Source organism: Musca autumnalis, unplaced genomic scaffold, assembly GCF_047663935.1.
Source record: "Musca autumnalis isolate F117 unplaced genomic scaffold, ASM4766393v1 scaffold_4, whole genome shotgun sequence".
Taxonomy (NCBI): domain Eukaryota; kingdom Metazoa; phylum Arthropoda; class Insecta; order Diptera; family Muscidae; genus Musca; species Musca autumnalis.
This window is the reverse complement of record NW_027411977.1, coordinates 199498482-199526447: the sequence shown is the minus strand read 5'-3', so window position 1 is coordinate 199526447 and position 27966 is coordinate 199498482.

The window sequence follows — 27966 nt, the reverse complement described above, 5'->3', positions numbered from 1 at the left end:
ACTAAGAACCCTAAATATCAAATTATATCTAATTCGGTCTAGCAATGTGACTTAAATGGGATGGGGGCTATTCCAAAACATGGACCTATGTCCACTAGTTTTGTTATATAAGTTTATTGGCACTTAAGAATCCTAAATGCCAATTTATAGCTAAATCGGTCTGAAAATGTGGCTAGAAACGTCAAAATACCGTAAATCGGGGGGTACCGTTATATGGGGGCTATACCAAAACGTGGACCTATGTCCACAACTTTTGTTATATAAGATTATTGACACTTAAGAACCCTAAATGACAAATTATAGCTAAATCGGTCTGAAACTGTAGCTAAAAACGTCAAAATACCGTAAATCGGGGGGTACCGTTATATGGGGGCTATACCAAAACGTGGACCTATGTCCATAACTTTTGTTATATAAGATTTTTGACACTTAGGAACCCTAAATGTCAAATTATAGCTAAATCGGTCTGAAAATGTAGCTAAAAACGTCAAAATACCGTAAATCGGGGGGTACCGTTATATGGGGGCTATTCCAAAACGTGCACCTATGTCCACAACTTTTGTTATATAAGTTTATTGGCACTTAAGAACCCTAAATGCCAATTTATAGCTAAATCGGTCTGAAAATGTGGCTAAAAACGTCAAAATACCGTAAATCGGGGGGTACCGTTATATGGGGGCTATACCAAAACGTGGACCGATATAGCCCATCATCGAACTTGACCTGCCTGCAAACAAAAGACGCATTTTCCCAAAATTTCAGCGCTCTATCTCCATTTTTGTGGATGCTAGAGTGATTACAACAGACGGACAGACGGACATGGCTAGATCGTCTTAGAATTTTATCCTGATCAAGAATATATATACTTTATAGGGTCGCAAATGAGTATTTCAATGCGTTACAAACGGAAAAACAAACTTAATATACCCTCCATACTATGGTGGAGGGTATAAAAAGCATTAAGATCGCCCGGGCCAAATCCTCAAAATACCGCAAAACCGGGAGGGGCTATACCAAAACATATTTTATGACCACTGGGAACCTTAAATATCGAATTACAAATAGTTCGGTTAAAAATTGTTCCTAAAATCCTCAAAATACCGAAAATCTGTAGGTGCAGTAATTTGGGGGCTATAGCAACATATGGACCTATCTTGAAAATTTTTAGTGGAGAAGTTTTATGACCATTGGGAACTTCAAACGTCCAATTACAGGTAGTGCGGTCATAAAGTGTAGCTAGAATCCTCAAAATACCGAAAATCGGAAGGTTATATGGGGACTAGAACAAAACGTGGACCTATGTTGACAATTTTTTAGGAGATGTTTTGTGACCACTGGGAACCATAATTGTTAAGTTACAGGTAGTTCGGTCAAAAATGTAGCTAATGTCCTCAAAATACCGAAAATCGGAAGTTGGGTGCTGCACCAAAATGTGGACCTAAGTTGACAATTTTTGGTGGAGTAGCTTTGTGACTACTGGGAAGTCCAAACGTCAATTCACAGGTAATAATAATAATAATAATTGTTCCACATCCCATGAGGGACAAGGGAGACATCTCTCATATCAATGAGTGCACCCCGACACATATTAGCTCAATGATGGGACCTACAGTTTATCGCCGAGTCCGAAGAGAAGTTTTACATTGCTGAAATACTCAGGCAATGTCGCCAACATTACTGAGGGGAATTTTGCCACCGTTTTGATGTTGCCTGGCCGGAGAATCGACCCCACGACCTTATGTGTGCGGGTGTGCATACCAATGCACCACGGTGGCACCTAATTCACAGGTAGTAAGGTTAAAAATTGTAGGTTAAATCCACAAAATACCGAACATCGGGAGACACCCTTATTTGGAGGCTATATCAAAACGTGGACCTATGTTGACGGTTTTCGGTGGAGATGTTTTGTGACCACTGGGTACCTTAAACGTCCAATAACAGGTAGTTCGGTTAAAAATTTTAGCTTAAATCCTCAAAACACCGAAAATCGGGAGGGAACATTGTATGGGTGCTGTAGATGTTTTTTGACCACTGGAAACCTCAAACCTAAAAATTATAGTTAAAAACCTCAAAATACCGAAAATCGGAGGTACCGTTATTTGGGGGACTCTACCAAAACGTGGCCCGACGTAGCCCATCTTCGATCTTGACTTGCCTATGAAAAAAGATATTTGGGTGCAAAAATATAGAGCTCTAGCTCAATTATTGCGAACGATAGAGTGATTACAACAGACGGACAGGCATGGACATGGCTAGAATTTTATACTGATCTATAACACCGTCCGACAATTTTCAAAAAATTTTGTTACACTTGAACCGGACTATATACGTTTGAAAGGATAGGCAAAATGGAGTATAATGGTATTTTTAATTTTTCGTTTTCTCATCGTTTTGACATTTTAGAGGTAAAACAAATTTGAAAGGTCAACATTTTTCAAAAAAATATTTTAAATACTTGTAATCGTCGTACGATACTGGTATTGGTGTCATATTAAAGTCGAGAATATAGGCTTTATATAATAATTATAAATTATTGCATTCCAGGATAAAAAGGACATCAAAAATATTTTAGAGGTAAAACAAATTTAAAAGGTCAACATTTTTCAAAAAAATATTTTAAATACTTGTAATCGTCGTACGATGCTGGTATTGGTGTCATATTAAAGTCGAGAATATAGGCTTTATATAATAATTATAAATTATTGCATTCCAGGATAAAAAGGACATCAAAAATATCCTTGAAAAATTAAGTCAATAGAGATCAAACCCCTAGAAAAAGTTAGAGAAGATGATGAAGATGAGAATGAAAATGAATAAAACCTGCCGTCTTTGTAGTTACGTTAGAGAAGTGGATGTGGGGTATTCGTAATCCAAATGCATCAGTCTGTCCTGTACTGATGTATCTCGCTTTAGCTCGAATCTAAGGACCCATTCTTTGAGTGTAGTTTAGAATTGCTGAGATAGAGCTGAGAATGTGTATATCCCACCGACAAACAGCTGTGACCTGCATTATTCTACTGACATCTGGCCACTGTTGTGCTGGCTGAGCAGATTATAGCTACGCATTAGAGAAGATTGCCATAGCCTGCCTGATCCATCGTGTTATCTGGTCTGACGAATGACGTGACTTGACAACCCTTCATATCCCTTGGGTCGGACCATCTCGCTATCCTCATCTCCATTAATAGACCACACTATTCATAACGTCTGAACGCCGTACTTTCCTTAACTATGAAAAACACAATTGGCAATGATTCACAGTACTCACCAAGCAAAGTTTTCGAGATCTGCCCAATTTATCGGATGATCAGGTAGCGGAGAAGAATTTCGGAGATATCAGCACTGTCGCAGTCGCTCGTCATATTCCCACTGGTCGAAAGCCTGAAATAAGACCTAATTTCCAAGCAGAAGCGACGGGTTTAGCGAATGAGAATGATGAGGTTCGCGACACCAAAGTCAGGAAAAGTATTTTCGGAAATCTGTCATGATTAACGCCATGGTTGTGACAAATTGTAACGTGGTTTTCTCGTCGGCTGGGATAAGTTCAGTCGCGTCCATGGTCTTCATAACGGCCCACTAAATCTCACGAAATGAAAAGACTAGTATTCTCCTTTCCTGCGGCTAAATCGGCGATTTATTTTTTTAAGTACTAATTTACAATCTACTTGTGTTTATATGCGATAAGAATAAATTCAGTGGGTATATATTTGGATTAATAGTAAGCGTAAGGATTTTGCATGGGGTTTGACAGCTGAGGAGCTTGTGTTGAACTAGCGGGTTCTTCTTCGAGGGAAACGCTGTTGTTTATGTTCGGCTGCTTAAGATCGGGAAGGCGATGAATTCAGTGTTCGTCTGCAGATGATCGAGAAGACGATGGATTCGGCTTTCGGCTGTTGATGTTCGGGAACACGTTGGATTCGGCTGTAGATGCTCGGAAACACGACGCGTTCGGGTGTTAGTCCAGTGTTATGGTCTACTTTCTACCATGTGCTACTGGTTTCTAACTACAGAGTAGCTGACCCGAAGGCCCTATGGAACTGCTGACCCGAAATCCAAGTGGAACAGCTGACACGAATGCCCTGTGAAACAGCTGACCCGAAGGCTCAGTGGAACAGCTGACCCGAAAGCCCTATGGAACAATTGGCACGAATGCCCTGTGGAACTGCTGACACGAAGGTCCTGTGGAACTGCTGACCCGAAGGCCCAGTAGAAAAGCAGACCCGAAGGCCCTGTGGAACTGCTGAAACGAAGGCGCAGTGGAACAGCTGACCTGAAAACCCTGTGGAATAGCTGACTCGAAAGCCCTGTGTATGTATTAGCCACCACAACTTAAAGGGTATCCCTCAAAAAGTATTCCCAACGCTTTAGCACCGAAGTGTTAGTTGGCGGATTTAGAACAGTCTTTGTTCCAACCCGTGTAGCTAACCCCCTGCAGTAGTAAGCTCCCCATTCTCTACCATTTCTCAAATACTTCAGTGACCTAAAATATAAAGTAAATGAGAATTATTAGTCGTAAGTACTGACGGCGATCGTTGTAAAGTTACACCGGAATGCACTTATCCTTTGCATTACATGTTATCTACGAAGCGGAAGGGAAGTAATGATGTATTGTATGTTGCATATTGGATGGCTGGTTCTATATATGGTGAGGGTAGTTGTTGTATTATGTGCGTGTCAGTTTAGGCGACACTTTATTGTGCATTGAGTAAATTCGGTTTGGACCGAAACCACACAACACCCGATTTCCTGCCAACTCAGTGGACATATGTTTCTATTTGTATCGTTTTTCTTTGGTGGGAACATATAGCCTGCATAGCCCGCAATCCCTGATATGCTAGGTTGGTCACATCCGCATCTCAAACATGACTCGTCTATGTGAGGTACTACGACAGGGACAATGTAGCTGCATGCTACGTGAACACAACTCTCAGTGGGGCGTGGTTATCAAAATACAAGACTCCTTTGCAGTTCCCCCTAACAACAGCCGCACTGAAAATGCATCCTTTTTGCAATTTAATTGCAATGGACTCCGAGGTAACATCGAGCATATAGTGGATTTTATGAGTCGATATTCTTCTATTGTGCCTAGCTCTGGAATGTTGGGAGGCAGCAGTGAGGTGTGGAACTGCCGAGGTTAAGTTGTTTATCTTATACATGCCGCGGATAAATATCTGTTCTTTAGGTTATAGGCCAAACAGTAGCCCGATTTCGGAGGGTCATAACCGACTGATGTTGGGGGACTTTATAGCTCATCATTATAATGCTGGCTGAGCAGATTGATAGTTCTACGTGTTGCACGGTCAATTAGGACGTCTCTAGCAGAATAAACGGAGAATGTCATACTTCGCCATGGCGTCATCTGGCAATCGATCATTTCTGTTGGGTCAGACCATCTCTCCATAATTGTCTACATCAAAAGACCCTCCGAACACCGCACTTGCATCAATCATTGAAAGGCTAATTGGCCTACTTTCAGAGAGTTCACTGCTACTGCTTCAGATATCCGCCGAACCCTTATGATATTCGGGTAGCAGAGAGGATGTTCCGTGGCATCATCACTGCCGCAGCTCTCTCTATATACCGAATACCTGAAAAGGGACCAAATTTTCCAGCAGAAATGATTGGATTAGCAAGCTGACACTGAAGTTAATAGGTTTGTCAGTGAACATAAGCGGAAAAAGTTGCCAAATTATCTGAAGAGTTGCAACATTGGACCCGGATTAAGTGAATTGCTGGCAATGCCTAAGTCACTCTCGAACCCTGGAAAGGAGGAATATAGGACCTCAGTCACGTTTGACGACGTTACCTTTCTGATGCGAGTTTGTCGCCCAGTCACTTTTGGGCGACGAGAAGAGTACTACGTCGTATTAGATGTTGGGGGACTTTATAGCTCATCATTATAATGCTGGCTGAGCAGATTGATAGTTCTACGTGTTGCACGGTCAATTAGGACGTCTCTAGCAGAATAAACGGAGAATGTCATACTTCGCCATGGCGTCATCTGGCAATCGATCATTTCTGTTGGGTCAGACCATCTCTCCATAATTGTCTACATCAAAAGACCCTCCGAACACCGCACTTGCATCAATCATTGAAAGGCTAATTGGCCTACTTTCAGAGAGTTCACTGCTACTGCTTCAGATATCCGCCGAACCCTTATGATATTCGGGTAGCAGAGAGGATGTTCCGTGGCATCATCACTGCCGCAGCTCTCTCTATATACCGAATACCTGAAAAGGGACCAAATTTTCCAGCAGAAATGATTGGATTAGCAAGCTGACACTGAAGTTAATAGGTTTGTCAGTGAACATAAGCGGAAAAAGTTGCCAAATTATCTGAAGAGTTGCAACATTGGACCCGGATTAAGTGAATTGCTGGCAATGCCTAAGTCACTCTCGAACCCTGGAAAGGAGGAATATAGGACCTCAGTCACGTTTGACGACGTTACCTTTCTGATGCGAGTTTGTCGCCCAGTCACTTTTGGGCGACGAGAAGAGTACTACGTCGTATTAGATCTTTTCCTGCCACAACAATTCAGAATGGATTATGTTGCGAATATCTTCAGGAACGCTTAATTATCCAAAGCATTGGACCCTGGAATCTCCATTGCAATACTTAAACAGCTGGATGTGTCGGGAGTCGAATATCTCACTAAAGTGTCGCTAGCCACCACATTGTTCCCGAAGTCTGGAATATGGACAGAGTGGACCCGCTCCTGAAGCCAAGCAAGGATGTTAGCAAAGGTGAATCGTGCAAACCGATTACGTTTTTGTCTTCTGTAACAAAGACTTTTGAGGCTTTACTCCTCCCCAGCGCCAGAAATAGCTATCCAGTTGCCGATCATCAGCATGGGTTTCGTAAGCAGCACAGCGATATCCACACATATAAGTTGTAGAACAGTGATGATGGCGCTTAACTTATCAAAAGCCTCTGATACTGTCAAGCACTCCACACTATTCGATAACTTTGAGCAGACAACTCTTCGAAAAGTTTGAAGCGTTGGATGCTAAATAATATGTGTCGACGCCCGTCGTATGTGTAATTCGGAAACAAAAAGTCCAAGCCCCGTATAGTGCAAAAGGCTGTCGTAAGTGGAATTCAGGAACAACAAGTCCAAACCCCGTAGAGTGGAACAGGTGGGGTGATATCTCCGTAATTGTTTAACCTCTCCAGTATTCAACCCCTCCGGACGACTTTGAGATCGTAAAGCATGAATATAATTGTACGATCTTGGCATTAGGTACCTTACCTGATGTCACTTGTGAAAGGCATTACTTCTCTTTGACTGATCTTATCACCTTTTTCCACACGAAGAATATGCAGATATCCACCACTAAATCTACGGTCACTCTGTTCCAGACATAGATTGCAGAGGTGAATATCATGGTCGATGGTAGCAGAATTCCGACCTCCAACTAGCCCAAGATTTTAGGGGTAAAATTCGACAGGATGTTCAAGTCGTCTGCGCATGTCAGAGCTATCTACGACAAGCTGAGATGTAGGAAGCTATGTGGTAAGCTATGTGGCGCCAGTTTGGTCCGCGAATATAAGTCCAACGCGATAGAAAAATATTCAAACCTAAGAACCATCCTAATTAATATATGGCCATTGGATCTCCCAGCCCATGAATGGCTGGAGGGATCTTCATGATCTAGAAAGAGAGGTCCAATGTTATAAGAGAAAACCCCCAGATCAGCCAATGTGGTTCTCGAATATGGAAAAATATTCAAATCTGTCAGAATGGCGTCCTGGGAACTGCAACAGGGTGTCTCCTCATGTCTTCAGTGTACCATCTACCAGAGGAGACAAAGACTCTTCCAGTACAGAAACTCAACGGCATGTTCTCGTTGCTGGTAACGTGAGAGCCATCCAGAACGGTTTTAAGTTCGTCCGGACCGAACATGTTATACCCTCCACCACTAGTTGTATTGAAGTAAAAAGGAAAAATGTGTTTGCTTTCGTTCATGAAGAAGACTAAATACCAAATTTCAGCATTTTCGGTGAAACAATGTGGCTAACTTTCAAAATACTGAAATCCTGGAGGTACCGTTCTATGGGGGCTATATCAAAACGTCGATATATACCGACAAATTTCTGGCGAAAAATGTTTAGACTCAAAGAAGGCTAAATATCAAATTTCCGTTATTTCGGTAAGATAATGTGGCTGAAACCTTCAAAATACCAAAAATCGAGAGGTTCGCTTCTGAGGGGAATATAGGAAGACGTGGACCTATACCGAAAATTCTCTTCTGGAATATTTTATAACCCCATGGCAGAGTAAATAACAAATTAAAGTCAGTGGAATATTGACGTCACAAACTTCAGAATTACGAAAATCGGGATGTACCGTTCTATAGGGGCTCAACCTATACCGACGAATTTCAATCGGAAAGTTTTTACCAAATTTCAGCCATTTCGGTGGGTTGTTGTGACCACAACATTCAAAATACCAAAAATCTTGAGGTACCGTTCTATGGGGGCTATATGAAGGCGTGGACCTATACCGACAAGCTTCCGTGAGGAATTTTCACGAATACTAACCCCTTTAAAATTCCTAAAATAGGGTGGCACCGTTCTATTGGGGCTATATCAGAACGTGGACCGATGTAGCCCATTTGCAATTCAAAACATCCTGTGAGTAATAGAAACTTCTACTTACAATGTTCTATCTTAAAAATTGCGAGCTGTATATTGATTTCAACAGACTGACGGACGGGCAGACGAATATTTTTTTTTTTTTTATTTTTTTTTATTGGCATATTCAATTTGAACTTAGCCTACTCACAAGAAAATACATATTTTAAGCTATTTATCAATATAATATATGTTTTGAATGTTTCTTATTCTAGTTCTTTGATGTATTGTTTCCATTCTTCCCTATTTCGGGCTATGAATCTGAGTTCGTTTATTGATTTGGACGTTTCTTTCTGGATTGTTCGCTTCCATGTAACTTTTGGTCTTCCTCTTCTTCTTGCACCTTGCGGATTCCATGATAGAGCTGATTGTGGTATATCATCGGTGTGTTTGCGCAGAGTATACCCAAGCCAGCCATATTTCCTCATTCGAATGTCTTTTTCAATGCCATCTTGTTTTGTTACTTCCCATAATCTATCATTTGTTATGGTATTAGGCCACCATATTTTGAGAATTGCTCGAAGACATCTATTCACAAACGCTTGCATTTTGCTCGTCGTTGCTTTTGTCACAAGCCATGTCTCGCATCCATACAATAGTACTGTTTTGACGCAACTATTAAATATTAGTATTTTGGTGTGCAGACGTAGACTGTTATTTCGCCATACATTGTTTAGCATTCCGAAAGCATTTCTGGCTTTGCGTATTCTAACCTCCATATCCTTTCTTGCCCCACCATCCGTCGTAATTTGACTTCCTAGGTATTCGAATTCGCTAATATTTTGTAGGGTCTCGTCGTCTAAAAATATGCTTGTGTTAACTGCAGAGTTGATGGACATATTCTTTGTTTTGTTTATGTTGACTTTTAGTCGAACTTTACGTGCTTCATTTGCTAAACACGTAACTTTGGTTTGCATATCACTATGTCTGGCCGCAATTAATGCTACGTCGTCCGCGTATATTAGCTCTGAAAGCTTATTTGTAAGTCCCCAGGGAATTCCGAGTTGCTTGGCATTAACTACTTCGAAAACTATATCCAGGGCAGTAATGAAAAGAAGGGGAGATAAAGCACAACCCTGTTTTACACCACTTTTGGTACTAAATGGATCAGTCAAGTTTCCCTCATGAAGAACTCTGCAAACACTTCCTTCATAATTCTTTTTAATCAGTCGAATTATCTTACTCGGTATGCCTCTGGCTTCTAGTGCTTTCCATATAAAATCTCTCTTAAGGGCATCAGAAGCTTTTGTAAAATCCACAAACGTTATGTAGAGTGTTGAGTTGAACTCTACAGACTGTTCAATCAATATACGGATAGTGTTGATATGATCTATACAGCTTCTATGAGGCATGAATCCGGCTTGTGTTGGAGATATAAGTTTATTCAAGGGCTCCGCAATTCTATCTAAAATAATCTTATTAAAAATTTTTGTGACGGTGGGTGTTATTGATATTCCTCGCCAGTTGTCACATAAACTTAGATTTCCCTTCTTCGGTAGTTTTATAATGATGGATTCTTTCCATTGCGTAGGAATGTCCTCTGTTTCCCAAACATGCTCAAACAGGTTGTGAAGTATTGTTGCAGTAGCCTCTGGGTTGACTTTAAAACATTCAGCTGGCAGACCATCGCAGCCAGGTGCTTTACCATTTTTAAGAGCTAGTATTGCATTCTTTACTTCTATCAAGCTAGGCGGTCTATCACTTATGCCTCTATTGGTATTGTGTTGCCTCCGTATGAGGACGAACATGGTTATATCGAATTTTACCCTGATCAAGAATAAACATATTTACTTTATAGGGTATCCGATGAATATTTCGATGTGTTACAAACGGAATGACAAATTTGATTATATCCTCCATATTATGGTAGAGGGTATAAATATCGTGTAAATGTGGTCCTCGGCGTACATCCCTCATCTATCGCAGCTAAAGGGTGTCAGCTGCCACGACAAACCGGAGTAGTTTTGACACTATTACGTTCGGAATGGTGCAGCCCTCTTAATGCCTATAGGACAAGTATCGATGATACCGTTCAAAACATCGGCCCTTCATACGGCACAGTTCGGCACGACTGCACACTGTGGTTACAAACAATCGAAGCTGCCACATAGTCATATTAGGCGGAATAATGAACCTGGCAAAATATCATATGCTGTTACTGCGAAAACAGCCAATCAAAAATATATCTTAAATAGTCTTGCAAAATATAAAACCAAAATCCAATCATCCCTCCATGAAGTACCCCTTTCTTTCCTTTGCCATAAATTGCTTGGTTGTCATGGCTATGTTGATTAAATGTCAAAAATTCGCCAGAAATGCAGCAGCAACCTTTCCGTTTCAAATCCCCCAAATATAAAAAGACAGCAAATCTGAAATTTATTTCTGCACACACACACACACACACTTGCACACAACTGAGCAATTCTAAACCAAAAGAAACAAATTCCTCGCCTTCAAGTGTATATAATAGCCTGTAAATTTCAGTTCCGTACTTTTGTTGTTCAGATGGCATGCAGCTCTTGAATTATTCTTCATATTCACAATTCTTTGCTGTGACAGCTGCAGTTATCTCCACTATCTGGCTATGATGACTTCTTTCATCTGTTTGGCTGCCATAAATCTAAATTTAGTTACTTTTCATTACATTAAGTTTGGTGTTTTTTTTTTTGCTTTCAGTCTTTCTTTTGCTTCTAAACGTTTACGTTTCATTTGATTTTGAGTTTTTGTATGCAATTCGTTTTCTTATTTTTAACTGTTCCAGCAATAAAATACATTTGAGTGACTACCGTTTTTATTTAGCGGACGTTAGATTTGGAGGTGGGAGGGAGTTTTGTGCATAAAGCAAAAGTTTTGTGACTAAATTATTGAAGAAAAAAATGCATTTGCATATGTTTTCATAAAATCACCGCAAAAATTATGAGAAGAAAAAACACATCTGAAAAGATCTGAAACTTATGAAATGAAGGAATATTTTTTTTGTTGTTTGTGGTTAGTCAGCGATTATAATGATGATGATTTTCAGCTTATGTTGCTGCTTTAAATTTTTTTTTCGCGTGGAGAAGATTAAGTGATGCTGAAAAGTGTTGAAAATTTAGTTGATGTGTTTGGTTTTTTGTCCTTCATTTCATTGCATGAAATAATTGGATTTGGGAAATAAGAGATTCGAGTTACTTAACATTGCACAGTGGTGGCACTTACATGGGAACCTGTGACCATAAAGCTTTTTTCCTTAAGAAAGATACTGGGTTTCAAAAAATTTGTAATGTTTAGAAGCGATTCGCATCTTTAAATAATTAAAATAATGACATGCGTTTTTTGATTTTTGTCGTTGAGCGCATCCATTGTGCTTCGATAGAACTGTAAATTTAACGTAAATAATAACAAGTAAGAACGCTGTATTGACAAATTTCTGCGAAAAAGTTTTGTAGCCCCAAAAATGTCAGTAATTTCGGTGGGAAAATGTGCCTAAAATTTTTTAAATTCCGAAAATTGGGAGGTACCGTATGCTCTCAAATGGAGATATATGGAGGCTATATCTCCCTTTGGGAGTTGCAAGGTTTTTATAGCTTTAGGGTAATTATCTCAGTCAGTTCGGACTTACCCCCTAAAAAATAGCACTCTTGTAATATGAGAACCGAAAACAAGCTGCTGTAAAATTTTCAAAACAATACTAGACATTTCCCTAAAATGCATATTTGCGAAAAATTTTTAAATTCTGTTTGTGAGGTAACCAAAGGAATGGATCGATATAGTCCATATTATAACATGATTTAAATTTGAAAGAAATACTACGATGCGTAAAGGTTTGACCAATTTCACTCACTCCTTTCGATAGTTATGGTGCCCATCAGACACATTAGTTAGTTACCGTGAATTTTTTGAGATGCTTAGACTTGCCCGCGAAAAACTTTATATCTCTGTAAATAGGACCACAGGAAGTACATTCGGTAAAAATTTGTAAACGATACTCGAACAGCCTCAAACTGAACTTGATCAAAAATGTTAAACTATTGTAAGTGGTACGAGAAGATGTTTTCCAATCAAAAATCCTTCTTAGAATTTGATGTAGGTTTGTAAGATATGAAAACTTTCGCCCAGTCATTTTAGTTGAAGGTGGTTTACTTAGAGCTTTTGCGATATTATTTCAGGAATAATGGACTTGCCCCCGAAAAAAATGGACCTTCGTGAAAGAGGTTGCGAGCACAACCTGCTGCAAAAAATTTCACGCCTATCCAACAAGAGTCCCTAAACTGAACTTGTGCTAAAAATTTTTAAAATGTGTGTCGGAGGTACTTTAAGGAGTGGACCGTGGTTATAATAAACAAGTAAAATGTCGTTAAGTTCGGCCGGGCCGAACTTTTTATACGCTCCACCATAAAATAGTCTTAATTAAAATGGAATAATTAGGGTCCTTTCACAATTTTAGGTGTAATAACTTGTCGACAATGGATAGAATCCTACTGCCTCCCACTGTTGTTAAATTACACTGTGAACACAAAAGTTGGGGCAGAGATAATTAATTTTGGAGATGAAAACCCTTTGTGTGTGTATATTAAAAACCCCGAAGGACAGATGCGCCGTGAGTCGAACTTCCGCATTATGGCGTGATGAAGTTTTTGCAAGAGACCCTGTAAGCCATCATGAATTAGCATTATATCTTTGTTTGTTGTTTTTGTAGAGCACTTAAGCAACAGTGAACAAAGATATAACGCTAATTCCTGATGGCCCACAGGGTCTCCAACAAAAATTTCATCACGCCATAACGCGGAAGTTCGACTCACTGCGGATCTGTCCTTCGTGGTTCATAATACACTCACCAAGGCCTTTCTTCTCCAAGAGGAATTTTCCGTGCCCCAGACTTTCACCTCCATTTTGTTGCACAGTGTTATCTAATCTAATCTAATCTAATCTAATCTAATCTAATCTAATCTAATCTAATCTAATCTAATCTAATCTAATCTAATCTAATCTAATCTAATCTAATCTAATCTAATCTAATCTAATCTAATCTAATCTAATCTAATCTAATCTAATCTAATCTAATCTAATCTAATCTAATCTAATCTAATCTAATCTAATCTAATCTAATCTAATCTAATCTAATCTAATCTAATCTAATCTAATCTAATCTAATCTAATCTAATCTAATCTAATCTAATCTAATCTAATCTAATCTAATCTAATCTAATCTAATCTAATCTAATCTAATCTAATCTAATCTAATCTAATCTAATCTAATCTAATCTAATCTAATCTAATCTAATCTAATCTAATCTAATCTAATCTAATCTAATCTAATCTAATCTAATCTAATCTAATCTAATCTAATCTAATCTAATCTAATCTAATCTAATCTAATCTAATCTAATCTAATCTAATCTAATCTAATCTAATCTAATCTAATCTAATCTAATCTAATCTAATCTAATCTAATCTAATCTAATCTAATCTAATCTAATCTAATCTAATCTAATCTAATCTAATCTAATCTAATCTAATCTAATCTAATCTAATCTAATCTAATCTAATCTAATCTAATCTAATCTAATCTAATCTAATCTAATCTAATCTAATCTAATCTAATCTAATCTAATCTAATCTAATCTAATCTAATCTAATCTAATCTAATCTAATCTAATCTAATCTAATCTAATCTAATCTAATCTAATCTAATCTAATCTAATCTAATCTAATCTAATCTAATCTAATCTAATCTAATCTAATCTAATCTAATCTAATCTAATCTAATCTAATCTAATCTAATCTAATCTAATCTAATCTAATCTAATCTAATCTAATCTAATCTAATCTAATCTAATCTAATCTAATCTAATCTAATCTAATCTAATCTAAAAAAATGTGTTCAGCCAGGTGAAAGGTACCACCTACTTGGCTATATCAAAGAGTCAACCTATCTTTAAATGTTTTGCGGAAAAGTTTTATAGTTGCAGGGAACTTCAAGAGTCAAATTGAGGGTAGTTATATGGGTGGATATACCAAAACATGGACATATGTATATTAGGGCTATAACCAAAAAAATACCACCACATAGCCGTGTAGAGCATGAAAAACTATTATGAAATACGGTGTCAATTTTTCTCTACCGCGAAAAAAGTTTCCGCACCAAATGCAGTGAAGTTCTGTAATGCATTTTTTAATTTTATCTGTCATAACAACATATTTGCTTTTCACTAAAATTTTTATTTTTTTGTAATCTAATTTAAAATCATTATCAAAGCGTACTGGACCAATTTGTTCTCAAATCGCGCCATTTCGGACCATATTAGGATTTTTTGACACTATTGCAATTTTTGGTTTTTCTTTATAAACTCGTGAATTTTATGTTTATATTTGTTTAACCTATCGGACAAGAGAATATGGGGTCATTTGCAACGAATTCGCGAAAGTTACAGGCTGTTTTTGTTGACTTTGCTTGTGAGAATCGTATTTGTTTTCTACAAAAATAAAACACCAGTACCATGTGGGAAATTTTGTCCTAATAATGAAAACGCGTTTCTAAGATCGATTCGGTGAAAAATGTCTCCGCACCAACTTTGATTACTAAACCCCTTTTGATATTTTTTCTACTTATAATTTTAAATTTGCTTTGTTTGAATAAATATTTATAGAACAAAATACAATTCTCACAGGCAAAGTCAACAAAAACAGCCTGTAACTTTCGCGAATTCGTTGCAAATGACCCCATATTCTCTTGTCCGATAGGCTAAAAAAATATAAACATAAAATTCACGAGTTTATAAAGAAAAACCAAAAATTGCAATAGTGTCGAAAAATCCTAATATGGTCCGAAATGGAGCGATTTGAGAACAAATTGGTCCAGAACGCTTTGATAATGATTTTAAATTAGATTACAAAAAAATAAAAATTTTAATGAAAAGCAAATATGTTGTTATGACAGATAAAATTAAAAAATGCATTACAGAACTTCAATGCATTTGGTGCGGAAACTTTTTTCGCGGTAGAGAAAAACTGACACCATATTTCATAATAGTTTTTCATGCTCTACACGGCTATGTGGTGGTATTTTTGATATTTGCAAAAAATTGCAAAAAGTTATATCCCTAATGTATATTGACGATTATTTTTGAATAGACAAAATTGTAGCTAAAATTCTCAAAATACCGATCATTACAGGTAGTTCGGTTAAAAATTGCAGCTAAGATTCTCAAAATACCAAACATCGGGAGGTACGGTTATAAGGGGGCCATACCAAAACATGGACCTATGTTGACAATGTTTGGTGGAGATGGTTCATGACCACTGAGAACCTCAAATGCAGATAGTTCGGTTACAAATTGTGGCTAAAATTCTCAAAATACCGAAAATCGGGAGGTACCGTTATATGGGGGCTATACCTAAACATGGACCTATGTTGACGATGTTTGGTGGAGATATTTCATGACCACTGAGAACCTCAAATGGCAAATTACAGCTAGTTCGGTTAAAAATTGTAGCTAAAATTCTCAAAATACCGAAAATCGGGAGGTACCGATATATGGGGGCTATACCAAAACATGGACCTATGTTGACGATGTTTCGTGGAGACGTTTCATGACCACTGAGAACCTCAAATGCCAAATTGCAGATAGTTCGGTTAAAAATTGGGGCTAAAATTCTCAAAATACCGAAAATCGCGAGGTACCGTTATATGGGGACTATACCAAAACATGGACCTATGCCCATTTATCCTGATCAAGAATATATATACTTTATAGGGTCGCAAATGATTGGTTCGATTTGTTACAAACGGAATGACAAACTTAATATACCATACTATGGTGGAGGGTATAAAAAATACCAAGGGCACACATAGCTTCACCCCTTTCTCTTGCCGAAATATGAGAATTGGTATATCAAAGGGGGTTTTGGGATTAATATTTCGCGGTGTTAAATAAAATTTAAAAAAAAAATAACTTACGATAATTTAAACAGCAGCAACTACTGTATAGAATTTCACTAACTAGTTTCCATGTTTATTTCGCTCTCTCATGTTTGTTTTGATCATTGTGACGTCATTCATTATTAACCCTTCTGATCTCGTATTTATTACCCCTGCCTATTTGTTGTTTACATTCATCCGTCAGTTTCTGTTTATGTGCTTTTGCAAATCGATTAACATTTCGCTTGACCATTGTAGAACATGCTAGATTGGGGATGCTAGAACATCCTATGCTTCAGCGGTCGAGTACAAATACGGGAGAGTATCAGGTGGGTGAGTGAGTTTTAAATCAGGCAGCATATTAAAGCCGTCAGCTAAGTAGAGCAACGTTTAAAATAAATAAAGTGAAGTAGTATACTAATAAGTAAAGTAACTTTAATAAGTCATTGTAAGATTCGTAGTCTAAAGAACCTATCTTTTATTTATTTATTTTTATCATATCGGTGAATAAAACAACATCTACCCTGTGTAGTTAAACTTCATTGCATAACAATAACAAATAAGTGACTATAACAAGGAAACAAGTATCAGTCGGCTTCAGCCCTTGTGATTTGAGATTTTCATATACGTACAGTAGCCGATAACACATTTCCTTTCCCCCGACAAATATGTATTTAGGGGGTTTCGGAATAATTGCTAACATTTTGCGATTAAAGCGCAAATGTTGTAAAGGTTTGCATAGGAGGTACCTGAAGGAATGAACCGATGTAATGCATCTAATATTGGGAGTCATTCCTTTCGCTTGTTATCGTGTCAACCACACAATATGTTGTTCGGATATTTAGACATCTTGGAAGCATAGAGAACATAGATGCCGTTAGTGAACAGATAATGCAAGATCGTCATGTGACATACCGTGATACAGAGACATCCTTGAGTATTTCTTCCGCCAGCATACATTCGATATTGCATGCATACTTGTAGTGCGATTCTGTAACAAGTTAACGACAGAATTACCGATCCTAGATCCTACAAAACAGTTAATTTATATGAAAAAGTTATAAATATTACGAAAAACAAGCATTTGTTGTCACGGCTTGTTAGCGTTAATAGCCAAACTCATAACTTCCGAAATCTGCACTAAAAAAGCGTTTGTCGTGGAAAGGTTGAATGAGAAACAAGTAAGAACGGAGTTAAGTACGGCCGAGCCGAACTTGTTATACCCTCCACCACGGGTTTTATTAAAATAAAATGGAACAATTAGTTTCCCCTCGTTTATGAAGAAGACTAAATACCGAATTTCAGAAATTTCGGTGAAACAATGTGGCTAACCTTCCAAACACCGAAATTCAGGAGGTACCGTTCCATGAGGGCTATATCAAAACGTCGATCTATACCTACAAATTTCTGGCGGAAAGTTTTTACACTCAAAGAAGACTAAATACCAAATTTCAGTCGTTTCGGTGGGTTGTTGTGTTGACACAACCTTAAAAAACCGAAAACTGGGATGTACCGTTCTATGGGAACGATATGACGGCGTGGACAAATTTCAGGTGGACAGTTTTGTACCCCCGACGAAGTCTATGTACCAAATTTCAGCCGTTTTGGTGGGATATTGAGGCCAAAAAATTAAAAAAAAAACCGAAAATTGTGATGGGGACTTTATGAGGGCGAGGACCTATACCGACAAACTTAGAGGGTAAAATTGAACACCCCCCACGAATAGTAATTACCAAATTTTAGCCATTTCGATAGATTATTGTAGCCACAACTTTCAAAATACCGCAAATCGGGAGGTACCGTTTTATGGGGGCTATATTAAGGCGAGGACCTGTATTGACAAATTTCCGGGAGAAAGTTTTGTACCCGTCACGATGACTACATACTAAATTTCAACCATGTCGGAGTAATATTGGGGCCATAACCATCAAATTACCGAAAATCGGGAGGAACCGGTCTATGGGGGCAACATGAAGGCGTGGACCTATACCTACAAATTTCGTAAGAAATGTTTAATATCTCAAATGAGGACTATATACCAACTATAATATGGAGGGTATAATTAAATTTGTCATTCCGTTTCTAAAACATCGAAATATTCGTCGGAGACCCAATTAGACATATGTTCTTGTTCAGGGTAAAATTCTAAGTCGATATAACCATGCCCGTCCGAAATCAGGATACAGCTAGCAATTTTGATAGAGCTTTGTAATTTGATATAGAAGTTTATATTACTCCTAGGATATTTGGTATTGCAAATGGGCTATATCGGTCCACGTTTTGATATAGCCCCATAATACGGTATCACCCTATTTTCCGTATTTTGAAGGTTTTAGCTTCATTATCACACTCAAATGGCTGAAATTGGGTACATAGTCTTCGTTGTGGATAGAAAACTCTCCCTCAGAATTTTGTCGGTATAGGTTCACGCCTTCAAATAGCCCCCATAGAACGGTACCTCCCGATTTTCGGTATTTTGAAGGTTATGGACTCAAAATTCAACCTAAATGTCTAAAATTTGGTATTTAGTCTTCGTTGGGGGTATAAAACTTTCCCTATTAATTTGAAGGTATGGGTCTACGACTTCATATAGCTCCCATAGAACGGTACCTACCAATTTTCGGTATTTTAAGGGTTGTGGCCTCAAAATTCAACCGAAATGGCTAACATTTGGTATTTAGTCTTCGTTGGGGGTATAAAACTTTCCCCCAGAAATTTGTCGGTACAGATCCACGCCTTAATATAGCTCACATAGAACGGTACCTCCCGATTTTCAGTATTTCGAAGGTTATGGCCACAATAATCAATCGAAATGGCTGGTATTTGGTATTTTGTCTTCGTTGGGGGCTTCCAACTTTCCCCACTATATTTTTCGGTATGGGTCTACGCTTTCATATAGCCCCTCATAGAACGGTACATCTCAATTTTCGGTATTTTGAAGGTTGTGGCCTCAATATTCCACCGAAATGGTATTATGGCTTCATTGGAGGTATAAAACTTTCCACCTGAAATTTGTCGGTATAAGTCCTCGCCTTCATATAGGCCCCATAGAGCGGTACCTCCCGATTTTCGGTATTTAGAAGGTTGTTGCCTTAAGCTTGTAGATATAGGTCCACGCCTTCATATTGCCCCAATGGAACGATACTTCCCGATTTAGGGTAATTTGATGGTACGGTACCACCCGATTTTCGTAATTGTAATCGTCAATATCTTACCAAAATAACTGAAATTTGTTGTTTAGTCTTCCATGGGGTTATAAAATATTTCAGAAGAGTATTATCGGAATAGGTCGACGTCTTCCTATATCCCCCATAGAAGCATACCTCTTGCTTTTTTTAGGTTTTAGCCACATTATCTTACCGAAATATCGAAAATGTAGTCTTCATTGAGTTTAAAAACTTTCCGCCAGAAATTTGTCGGTATGGATCGGCGTTTTAATATAGTACAACGGTAGCTGCCGAAATTATCGAAATTGCTGAAATTTGAAATCCTGTCTTCTTCATAAACGAAAGGAAACTAATTGTTCCATCTTACTTAAATACAACCCGTGGCGGAGGGTATAACAAGTTCGTCCCGGCCGAACTTAACTGCTTCTTACTTGTTTTAGTTTATGATAGGATTGGTTCTTTAACATTATCCTTAGTTTTCCTCTGTTAGCTTAACAATCCAAAATCTCCTAGTGCACGAAACAATTTCAAATCCCTTTCTAAAATTTACTAATTACCACATATTCCTGCTAACCAATACCTCAGTCGCAATTATATTTGCCCAATTATTTGGTAAATCATCTGTTAAAGAAACTTCTCTTCAAAAAAGAATTGATTCTGCGAATGAATTTCGTACTTTCTAAGAGATAAGCTGCTTAAAAATCAAAAGCAATAACAAACAGTCAAAAAACGAAGAAGAATTGTGGAAACCCGAAAAAAACATTTCAATACAAAAGCGAAAAGTTTTTCGATTTTCAGCGGCAGCAACAAAAAAGGCAACGAAAAGAAACGAATAGACAAAACAACAACAGCAACGAGTATTACAAATTCGAATGTTTTGGTTGAAATAATAGCTGACTTATAAGAGATTATTTCAACAAAGGCAGCAGCTGAAGCAACAACAACAACAATGTTGAAATAAAACAAAAATAGCGCCAACAAATATTGAAGAATTTTTAAAGAGAACTTAGTGGTATCCTCACTCTTCCCCTCCCTATACAAATCGTTAAGCCATGATAAAGAAGAGCAATTATTTTTCAAAAATAGACTAACAAACGCACACGAATATGTGAACGGAAAGGCACTTATACACAGATATACTATCAAATGTATGGTTGTATGTGGAACACAAATCCTTATTCTACAATCTTCTAAGTTGATATAGCAACTTGTTGATGAATAAAGTTATTACAAGCCCTTTCTGGGGGGATGCAAAATATGCTTCGGCAGATTACAACTAACGATGATGATAATATGTTGTAAGTAGTTCCATAAGTAGTTGCAATCCAAGTTCTCTAAGCAATAAATGTGAAATAGTTTTAAGTCCTTTAAGTATTTGAAACAATGTAAAGGATGCATTGCTAAATCATTAGTGTCCTTAAGAGAGTGAGTGGGTTATAAGCCATAGTGTTGCAAAAATTACAAAACGGTGGAAATAACATAATTATTTGTCGACTTACATAAGACATAAAAATGTACGTATGTAATTCGAACAGTAAAGTATTTGAAAATATGAACGTCTCAATATTACTAAGCCATAATATTTAATAATATTAATGTGTCATAATTAGTTTGATCTGATTAACAGAGTAGATTTTTCGTGAAAGGGTGAAGAGCTAACCAACAAATACGAAAAAGGCTACATCTGCAAATAAATACTGGCTAAGCAAGACACCGCAAACATCTAACAAATATGCATTGTTGGATAATAAAAACGAAAATGATTCAATTATCCCTCCTGAAAAAGAACAAGTAAAAAAGCATTAAGTTCGGCCGGGCCGAACTTTTCATACCCTCCACCATAAAATATTCATTCCTGTCCCCAACTTTAAGTGAGTACGTTAAAATGTCAGATAATGTACATAAAATGCTTCATTCGGGAGGCCCTTTTTTATGGTGCCTATATCTAACTGTTGACAATTTTTAGTGGGCTAGAAATTGGGAGGTACTGTAATATAGGGGTTATAATAAAACATGGGCCTATGTTGACAGTTTTTGATGGGAGCCTTTAATGTCAAATAACTACTAATTCGGTTAAAAAATTTAGCTAGAATCCTCAAAATATCGAAAATCGGTACATAACGTGGGAACTTCAAATGTCATTAACAGCTAGTTCGGAGGTATCTGGGCTATACGAAAATATGAACTTAAATGAACAATTTTTGTTGCAGAATTTTTGTTTAAATTTCAAATTACAGAAAGTTCGTCCAAAAAATAAAGCTAATGTACGGAAAATCGGGAGGTTTGTTTTGGGGCTATACAAAAACATGGACCTACGTTCGGTTAAACATTTTAAGTAAAATCATCAAAGTACCGAAAATCGGGAAGTATCGTTATATTGGGGCTATGTTGAAAATTGTTGATGCAGATGTGTGGTGACCACTACAACCTTCAAATGTCAAATTACAGTTAGTTTTGTTAAAAATTGTAGCTAAAATTGCCAAATTACTGAAAATTGGGAGGTACCGTTACATGGGAGCTATATCCGAACATGGACCTATGTTGACAATTTTTGATGGAGAGGTGTTGTGACCACTAAGAACTTCAAATGTCAAATTACTGCTTGTTCGGTTTAATATTGTAGCTAAAATCATCAAATTACTGAAAATCGGGAGGTACCGTTATATGGGGGCTTTCTTGACAATTTTTGGTGGAGAGGTGTGGTGACCACTAAGAATTTCAAATGTCAAATGTTCAAATTACAGATAATTCGGTTAAAACTTGTTGGTAAAATTCTCAAAATACCTGAAATCGGGCGGTAACGTTATATGGGGGCTATTCCAAAACATGGACCTATGTCCACTAGTTATATAAGTTTATTGACATTTAAGAACCCTAAATGTCAATTGATAGCTAAATCGGTCTGAAAATGTAGATAAAAACGTCAAAATGCCGTAAATCAGGGGTACCGTTATATGGGGCTATAACAAAACTTGGACCTAGGTCCACAACTTTTGTTATATAAGTTTAGTTACACTTAAGAACCCTAAATGTCAAATTATAGCTATATCGGTCTGAAAATGTAGCTAAAAACGTCAAGATATAGTAAATCGGGGGGTACCATTATATGGGGGCTATACCAAAACGTGGACCTATGTCCACAAGTTTTGTCACATAAGTTTATTGACATTTAAGAACTTCAAATGTCAAATTATAGCTAAATCGGTCTGAAAATGTAGCTAAACCCGTCAAAATACCGTAAATCGGGGGGTACCGTTATATGGGGGCTATACCAAAACGTGGACCTATGTCCACAACTTTTGTTATATAAGTTTATTTATTTTAAGAACCCTAAATGTCAAATTATAGCTACATCGGTCTGAAAATGTAGCTAAAAACGTCAAATTACCGTAAATCGGGGGGTACCGTTATATGGGGGCTATACCAAAACGTGGACCTATGTCCACAACTTCTAATTTATAAGTTTATTAACACTTAAGAACCCTAAATGTCAAACTATAGCTACATCGGTCTGATAATGTAGCTAAAAACGTCAAAATACCGTATATCGGGGGGTACCGTTATATGGGGGCTATACCAAAACGTGGACCTATGTCCACAACTTTTGTTATATAAGTTTATTGATACTTAAGAACCTTAAATTTCAAATTATAGCTAAATCGGTCTAAAAATGTACCTAAAAACGTAAAAATACCGCAAATCGGGGGGTACCGTTATATGGGGGCTATACCAAAACGTGGACCTATGTCCACAAGTTTTGTTATATATGTTTGTTGACACTTAAGAACCCTAAATGTCAAATTATAGCCAAATCGGTCTGAAAATGTAGCTAAAAACGTCAAAATACCGTAAATCGGGGGGTACCGTTATATGGGGGCTATACCAAAACGTGGACCGATATAGCCCATCATCGAACTTGACCTGCCTGCAAACAAAAGACGCATTTTCCCAAAATTTCAGCGTCCTATCTCTATTTTTGTGGATGCTAGAGTGATTACCACAGACGGACGGACGGACGGACGTGCTCAGATCGACTTAGAATTTTACCCTGATCAAGAATATATATACTTTATAGGGTCGCAAATGAGTATTTCAATGCGTTACAAACGGAAAAACAAACTTAATATACCCTCCATACTATGGTGGAGGGTATAAAAATCAGTCAAACCACTTACAGTATACGTTGAAGATGTATCTAATATTCAACCAATGATTGCTCATCTCTCACAAGTTGTTCCAAATCAATTTGAACTTAAAATCCCTACGAAATTACCAGGTTAAAATTCTACCAAAATTTCATGAAACCTACAAGAAGATTGTTATAGGACTGAACCAAAAGAACACTTAGTTCTAGACATACAAACCCAAGAATGAGAGGGGATTTAAGGTCATACTAAGGGACATGCATACCACACTGGATATAGAACTTCTCAAAGGAGAACTCTCTAGAAAGGGGCACCAAGTAACTAATATATGGAACATAAAAAGTCGTTTCACAAAGAAGCGACTTCGTCTCTTTGAAATATGATTGGTAAATAAACCTAACAACAAAAAAATATGCTCCATTACAAACCCAGCAAAATGTTCGATGCCAAAGATGCCATTCAATCATGGGTGCATGTGATCTGGCATATCATCTTTTTAGCATCTTCATCGATGAATTTTATATGAGCGTTGATCCCAAAAAATTCTATTCATTTTTGGATCCAAAACATGTCCTTTACACCAATGCTCTGACATGTCATTTTCACCAATTCTTTGGCATGTCATTTCCACCAATGCTTGGCATGTCATTTTTACCAACCTTGGCTATGACATTATCATTACGACGAGAGCTTTAACAACGTTGGTTGTTATTTGGAATCTCCGACAACATCAAGCCTATTATAAATAATTAATCTTATATATTTAGAAAAATGTGTATAAAAAACACAAAATTCATCTCTATTCGATCGATGGAATGGATTCAACTGCTGATGAAATTCTTGTTCGCGAATGGCACCCACACATATAATTGATTAACCAAAGTTTCTAATTTTGACGAAGGGTAGTATGCTCAATGTCCTCATTGAGGCTTTTGATAAGAACAGCACCGCCAACAATTTCCTACGGCAAGGCTTGCTCTGGTTGAGTTTTCGACAAATATGTGTGGAGATGGCGTGCAGTGCTGTTGTCGAGCTGTGCTGCTTACGGAACCCATGCTGATGATCGGCAACTGATAGCTATTCTGACATAGGAGGACAGTATAGCCTCAAGAGTCTTTGCTACTGGCGACAAAAACGAAATCGATCTGTACGATACACTTTTGCTGGCATACTTGGCTGACTTCCCTAGCGAGTGCACCCTGTCCATTTTGTGGGTGGCTAGCGACAGGTTAAGAACTTTTGTGATAATTTGAACTCCCGCCTCATTTCAGCATGGAGACCCCATTAGGGCCCAACGCATTGGACGATTTAGCGTTCCTGATGGCATTCGTTACATCATCCATTATAAATTGTGGTGGTTCCGGCTCGGCTGGAAGATATCTAATGCGACGGGATGTTCGACTAATTGTCTATTAAAATTACTTGTGCACCTTCTCGGATCAGTCAGCGTAACGACGCCAAACGTGACTGAGATCCTGTTTACCTTCTTTCCACGGTTCGATAGTGAGTTAATCGTTGCCCAATCACTTATACCGTCACCAATGATGCAACTCTTCACATGAGTTAGCCACTTGTTCCACTTATGTTATCAGACCAACCTGTAAACTTCCGGTGGCGGCTCTTTCAGTTTGTGGTTACTGGGGTTGGCCACACGATTTGCTAATTTCGTTGCTGGGAAATTTGGTTTCACTTTGGCTATTCGAGCTGCTACCCCAATGGCGATGTCTTGGAACGTCCTCTCTGCTACCTGAACATCAGAAGGGTTAGGCAGATCTCCGAAGTGGTGATTACTGAACCCTCTGAGACTATTAGCTTTCCCATGATTGACGAAAGTGCGGCGTTCAGAAGTGACGACAGGAGAAAATTGCGGGGAGTTGGTTTGAACAAGAGAAACGATGGGTTAACAGTTAACGTCATTTGCCAGACCAGGTGAGGCGAAGGTTATGTCTGGCGAACTGCGACACTGCCCGCTAATTCTGTTAGAGCTATCAATCTGCTTAGCCAGTACTATAACCACAGCTCATTATGATATTTAAAATCCCACAAGATCAGTCGATAATCCCACAAGACCAGTCGATAATTACGACTCTACCTCGTCAATTCTCCACCTGTCTGCTACCCCTATACATTCCATGTACGGTCATTAGAGCCAGGCTCAAGCAAAATATGTCTGTATTGAACAGACTGGTGCAACAGGAAACTCATCCCCCCATTGTGTGTGCCTGTTTGAGAGCGCTTTGGATGTCATGTTTGATGGACTTTGGGGGATTGGGGGAATGTTTGGAAGCTCCTTGCGAAAATCGTGTCTGATTGGCACGCGTCTTTCGGAGGGGGGTCTGGTGCAGCGCTCATAGTTAGGGTGATCCAGTTTACTGCATTTTATTGTGTGTTGTTTTGTTAAAAGGGTGCAGCGTGTTTTCACCTGGAGAAGATTGGCTTCATGATGCAGGTGGTCTTCAGGGGCCTTGGAGTGGTAACCTGTGGCGATGCGCAGAGCCGTATTTTGAACCGTTTGGAGGTTCCTTCATTGCGTATCACTGATCTCTGGTGACAATATAGGTGCTGCATAGTCCAGGAGGGGGCCGACCATGGCGAGTGCAAAGCAACCCCTGAGATCCATTCACACCCACCCGAAGTGACAAACAGAGAAATCCATATTGCTGCTGGGTTTTCCTGCGTTCCGATATGGACCAAAAAAATCCGGCAGGCATTCTGGAATGTGCTGGTCCCAACACAAAAAAATAAAAGAAAAAATAAACATATGTACACTGACGTGCAAGCCGAATCAATCCGGTCACGAAGAACCCACCGCCGTGGGATTGATGTTTGATAATGACGAGCTCAGGTTCCATGCTGTTCGGGAACGAAGAAGTTGATTGACAATCGTGTACTATGATTTAACGATGATCGGAAAACGTAATTACTGATGGTTACTCGATATGATAGAGTTCAGAAACTCGGCTGTTGATAATAGGGAACGACTGATGAGTGTTGGAGATGGTCGGGTTCTACGATGATCGGGAACGACGAAGCTGGTTAAATGTACGATTAATTGATGATGGAAGACGCGTTGATTGATGATATATCGGTTGACGACGATGTGCTGACCAATAGTCGTCGATGTCGGGGTTGAATTCTCTGCACCTGCTGGATTATGAAAGAAGTGTTAGTTTAATCTACTTAGACAACGATAACTTCCAAGTCAACTTTAATACAGCGATTTGTATCCAGACTCTGACTCGATTATCACAAAACTATTTTGACTCCATAGCCTTGGTTCTTAAAAGGGCGGAGAAACCTTTTCGGAAAATAATCAGATGACAACTCTGGAAAGTAAATATCTCCACTTGAGATTAAAGACAACATCACATTATTTCAGCATGGTTTCCTACAGCGAACAGAAGATATATAGAATATATAGGCTTTCTGTAGACAACAGAAGATCTCTTGATATCTTGTAGTAGTAACTAGTTTTACTTTCGGTACGTAAAGAAATCCTATACAGATCCAAACATATTTATACCCTACACCACTATGTGGGGAGGGTATTATAAGTTGGTTTTGGCCAAAAAGTTTGTAACGCATCGAAATAATTGTCGTAGACCCATACTTATATATACCAAAATGAATGTCTCGACGAGCTGAGTCGATCTGCCTATGTGTGTCCGTCCGTCCGTCTGTCCGTCTGTCCATCTAAACCTTGTAATCACGTTACAGGTCGCAATTTTGATCGGATCGTCACGAAATTTTTGGATGTTGATGGGGGTCCCGGAGGGGAAGCAGCCTATTGATTTTGGTGATGGTCGGATAATATTTAGGCGTCGGAATGGGCAAAAAACTTCTGTGGATAAAAGGACCACGTTCTTTTCCAAAGCGAATATCTCAGCTACTGTATGGGGTGTACCAAAAGCAAAACCTGACAATGAAAGTAGAAAATAGCACCTTTCTAATGATGTAAAGGTTCTCGTAGGTGATCAAACAACGAAGATATCGCAACAGTCGCAAATAAAACCCAGCTTTGGTGGAGGACTTTCCAAAAGCAAAGCCTGACTATGAAAGCAGAAGATCCCATCAATACAATGATGTAAACTAGGTCGGCGTAGGTGACCAAATAACGGAG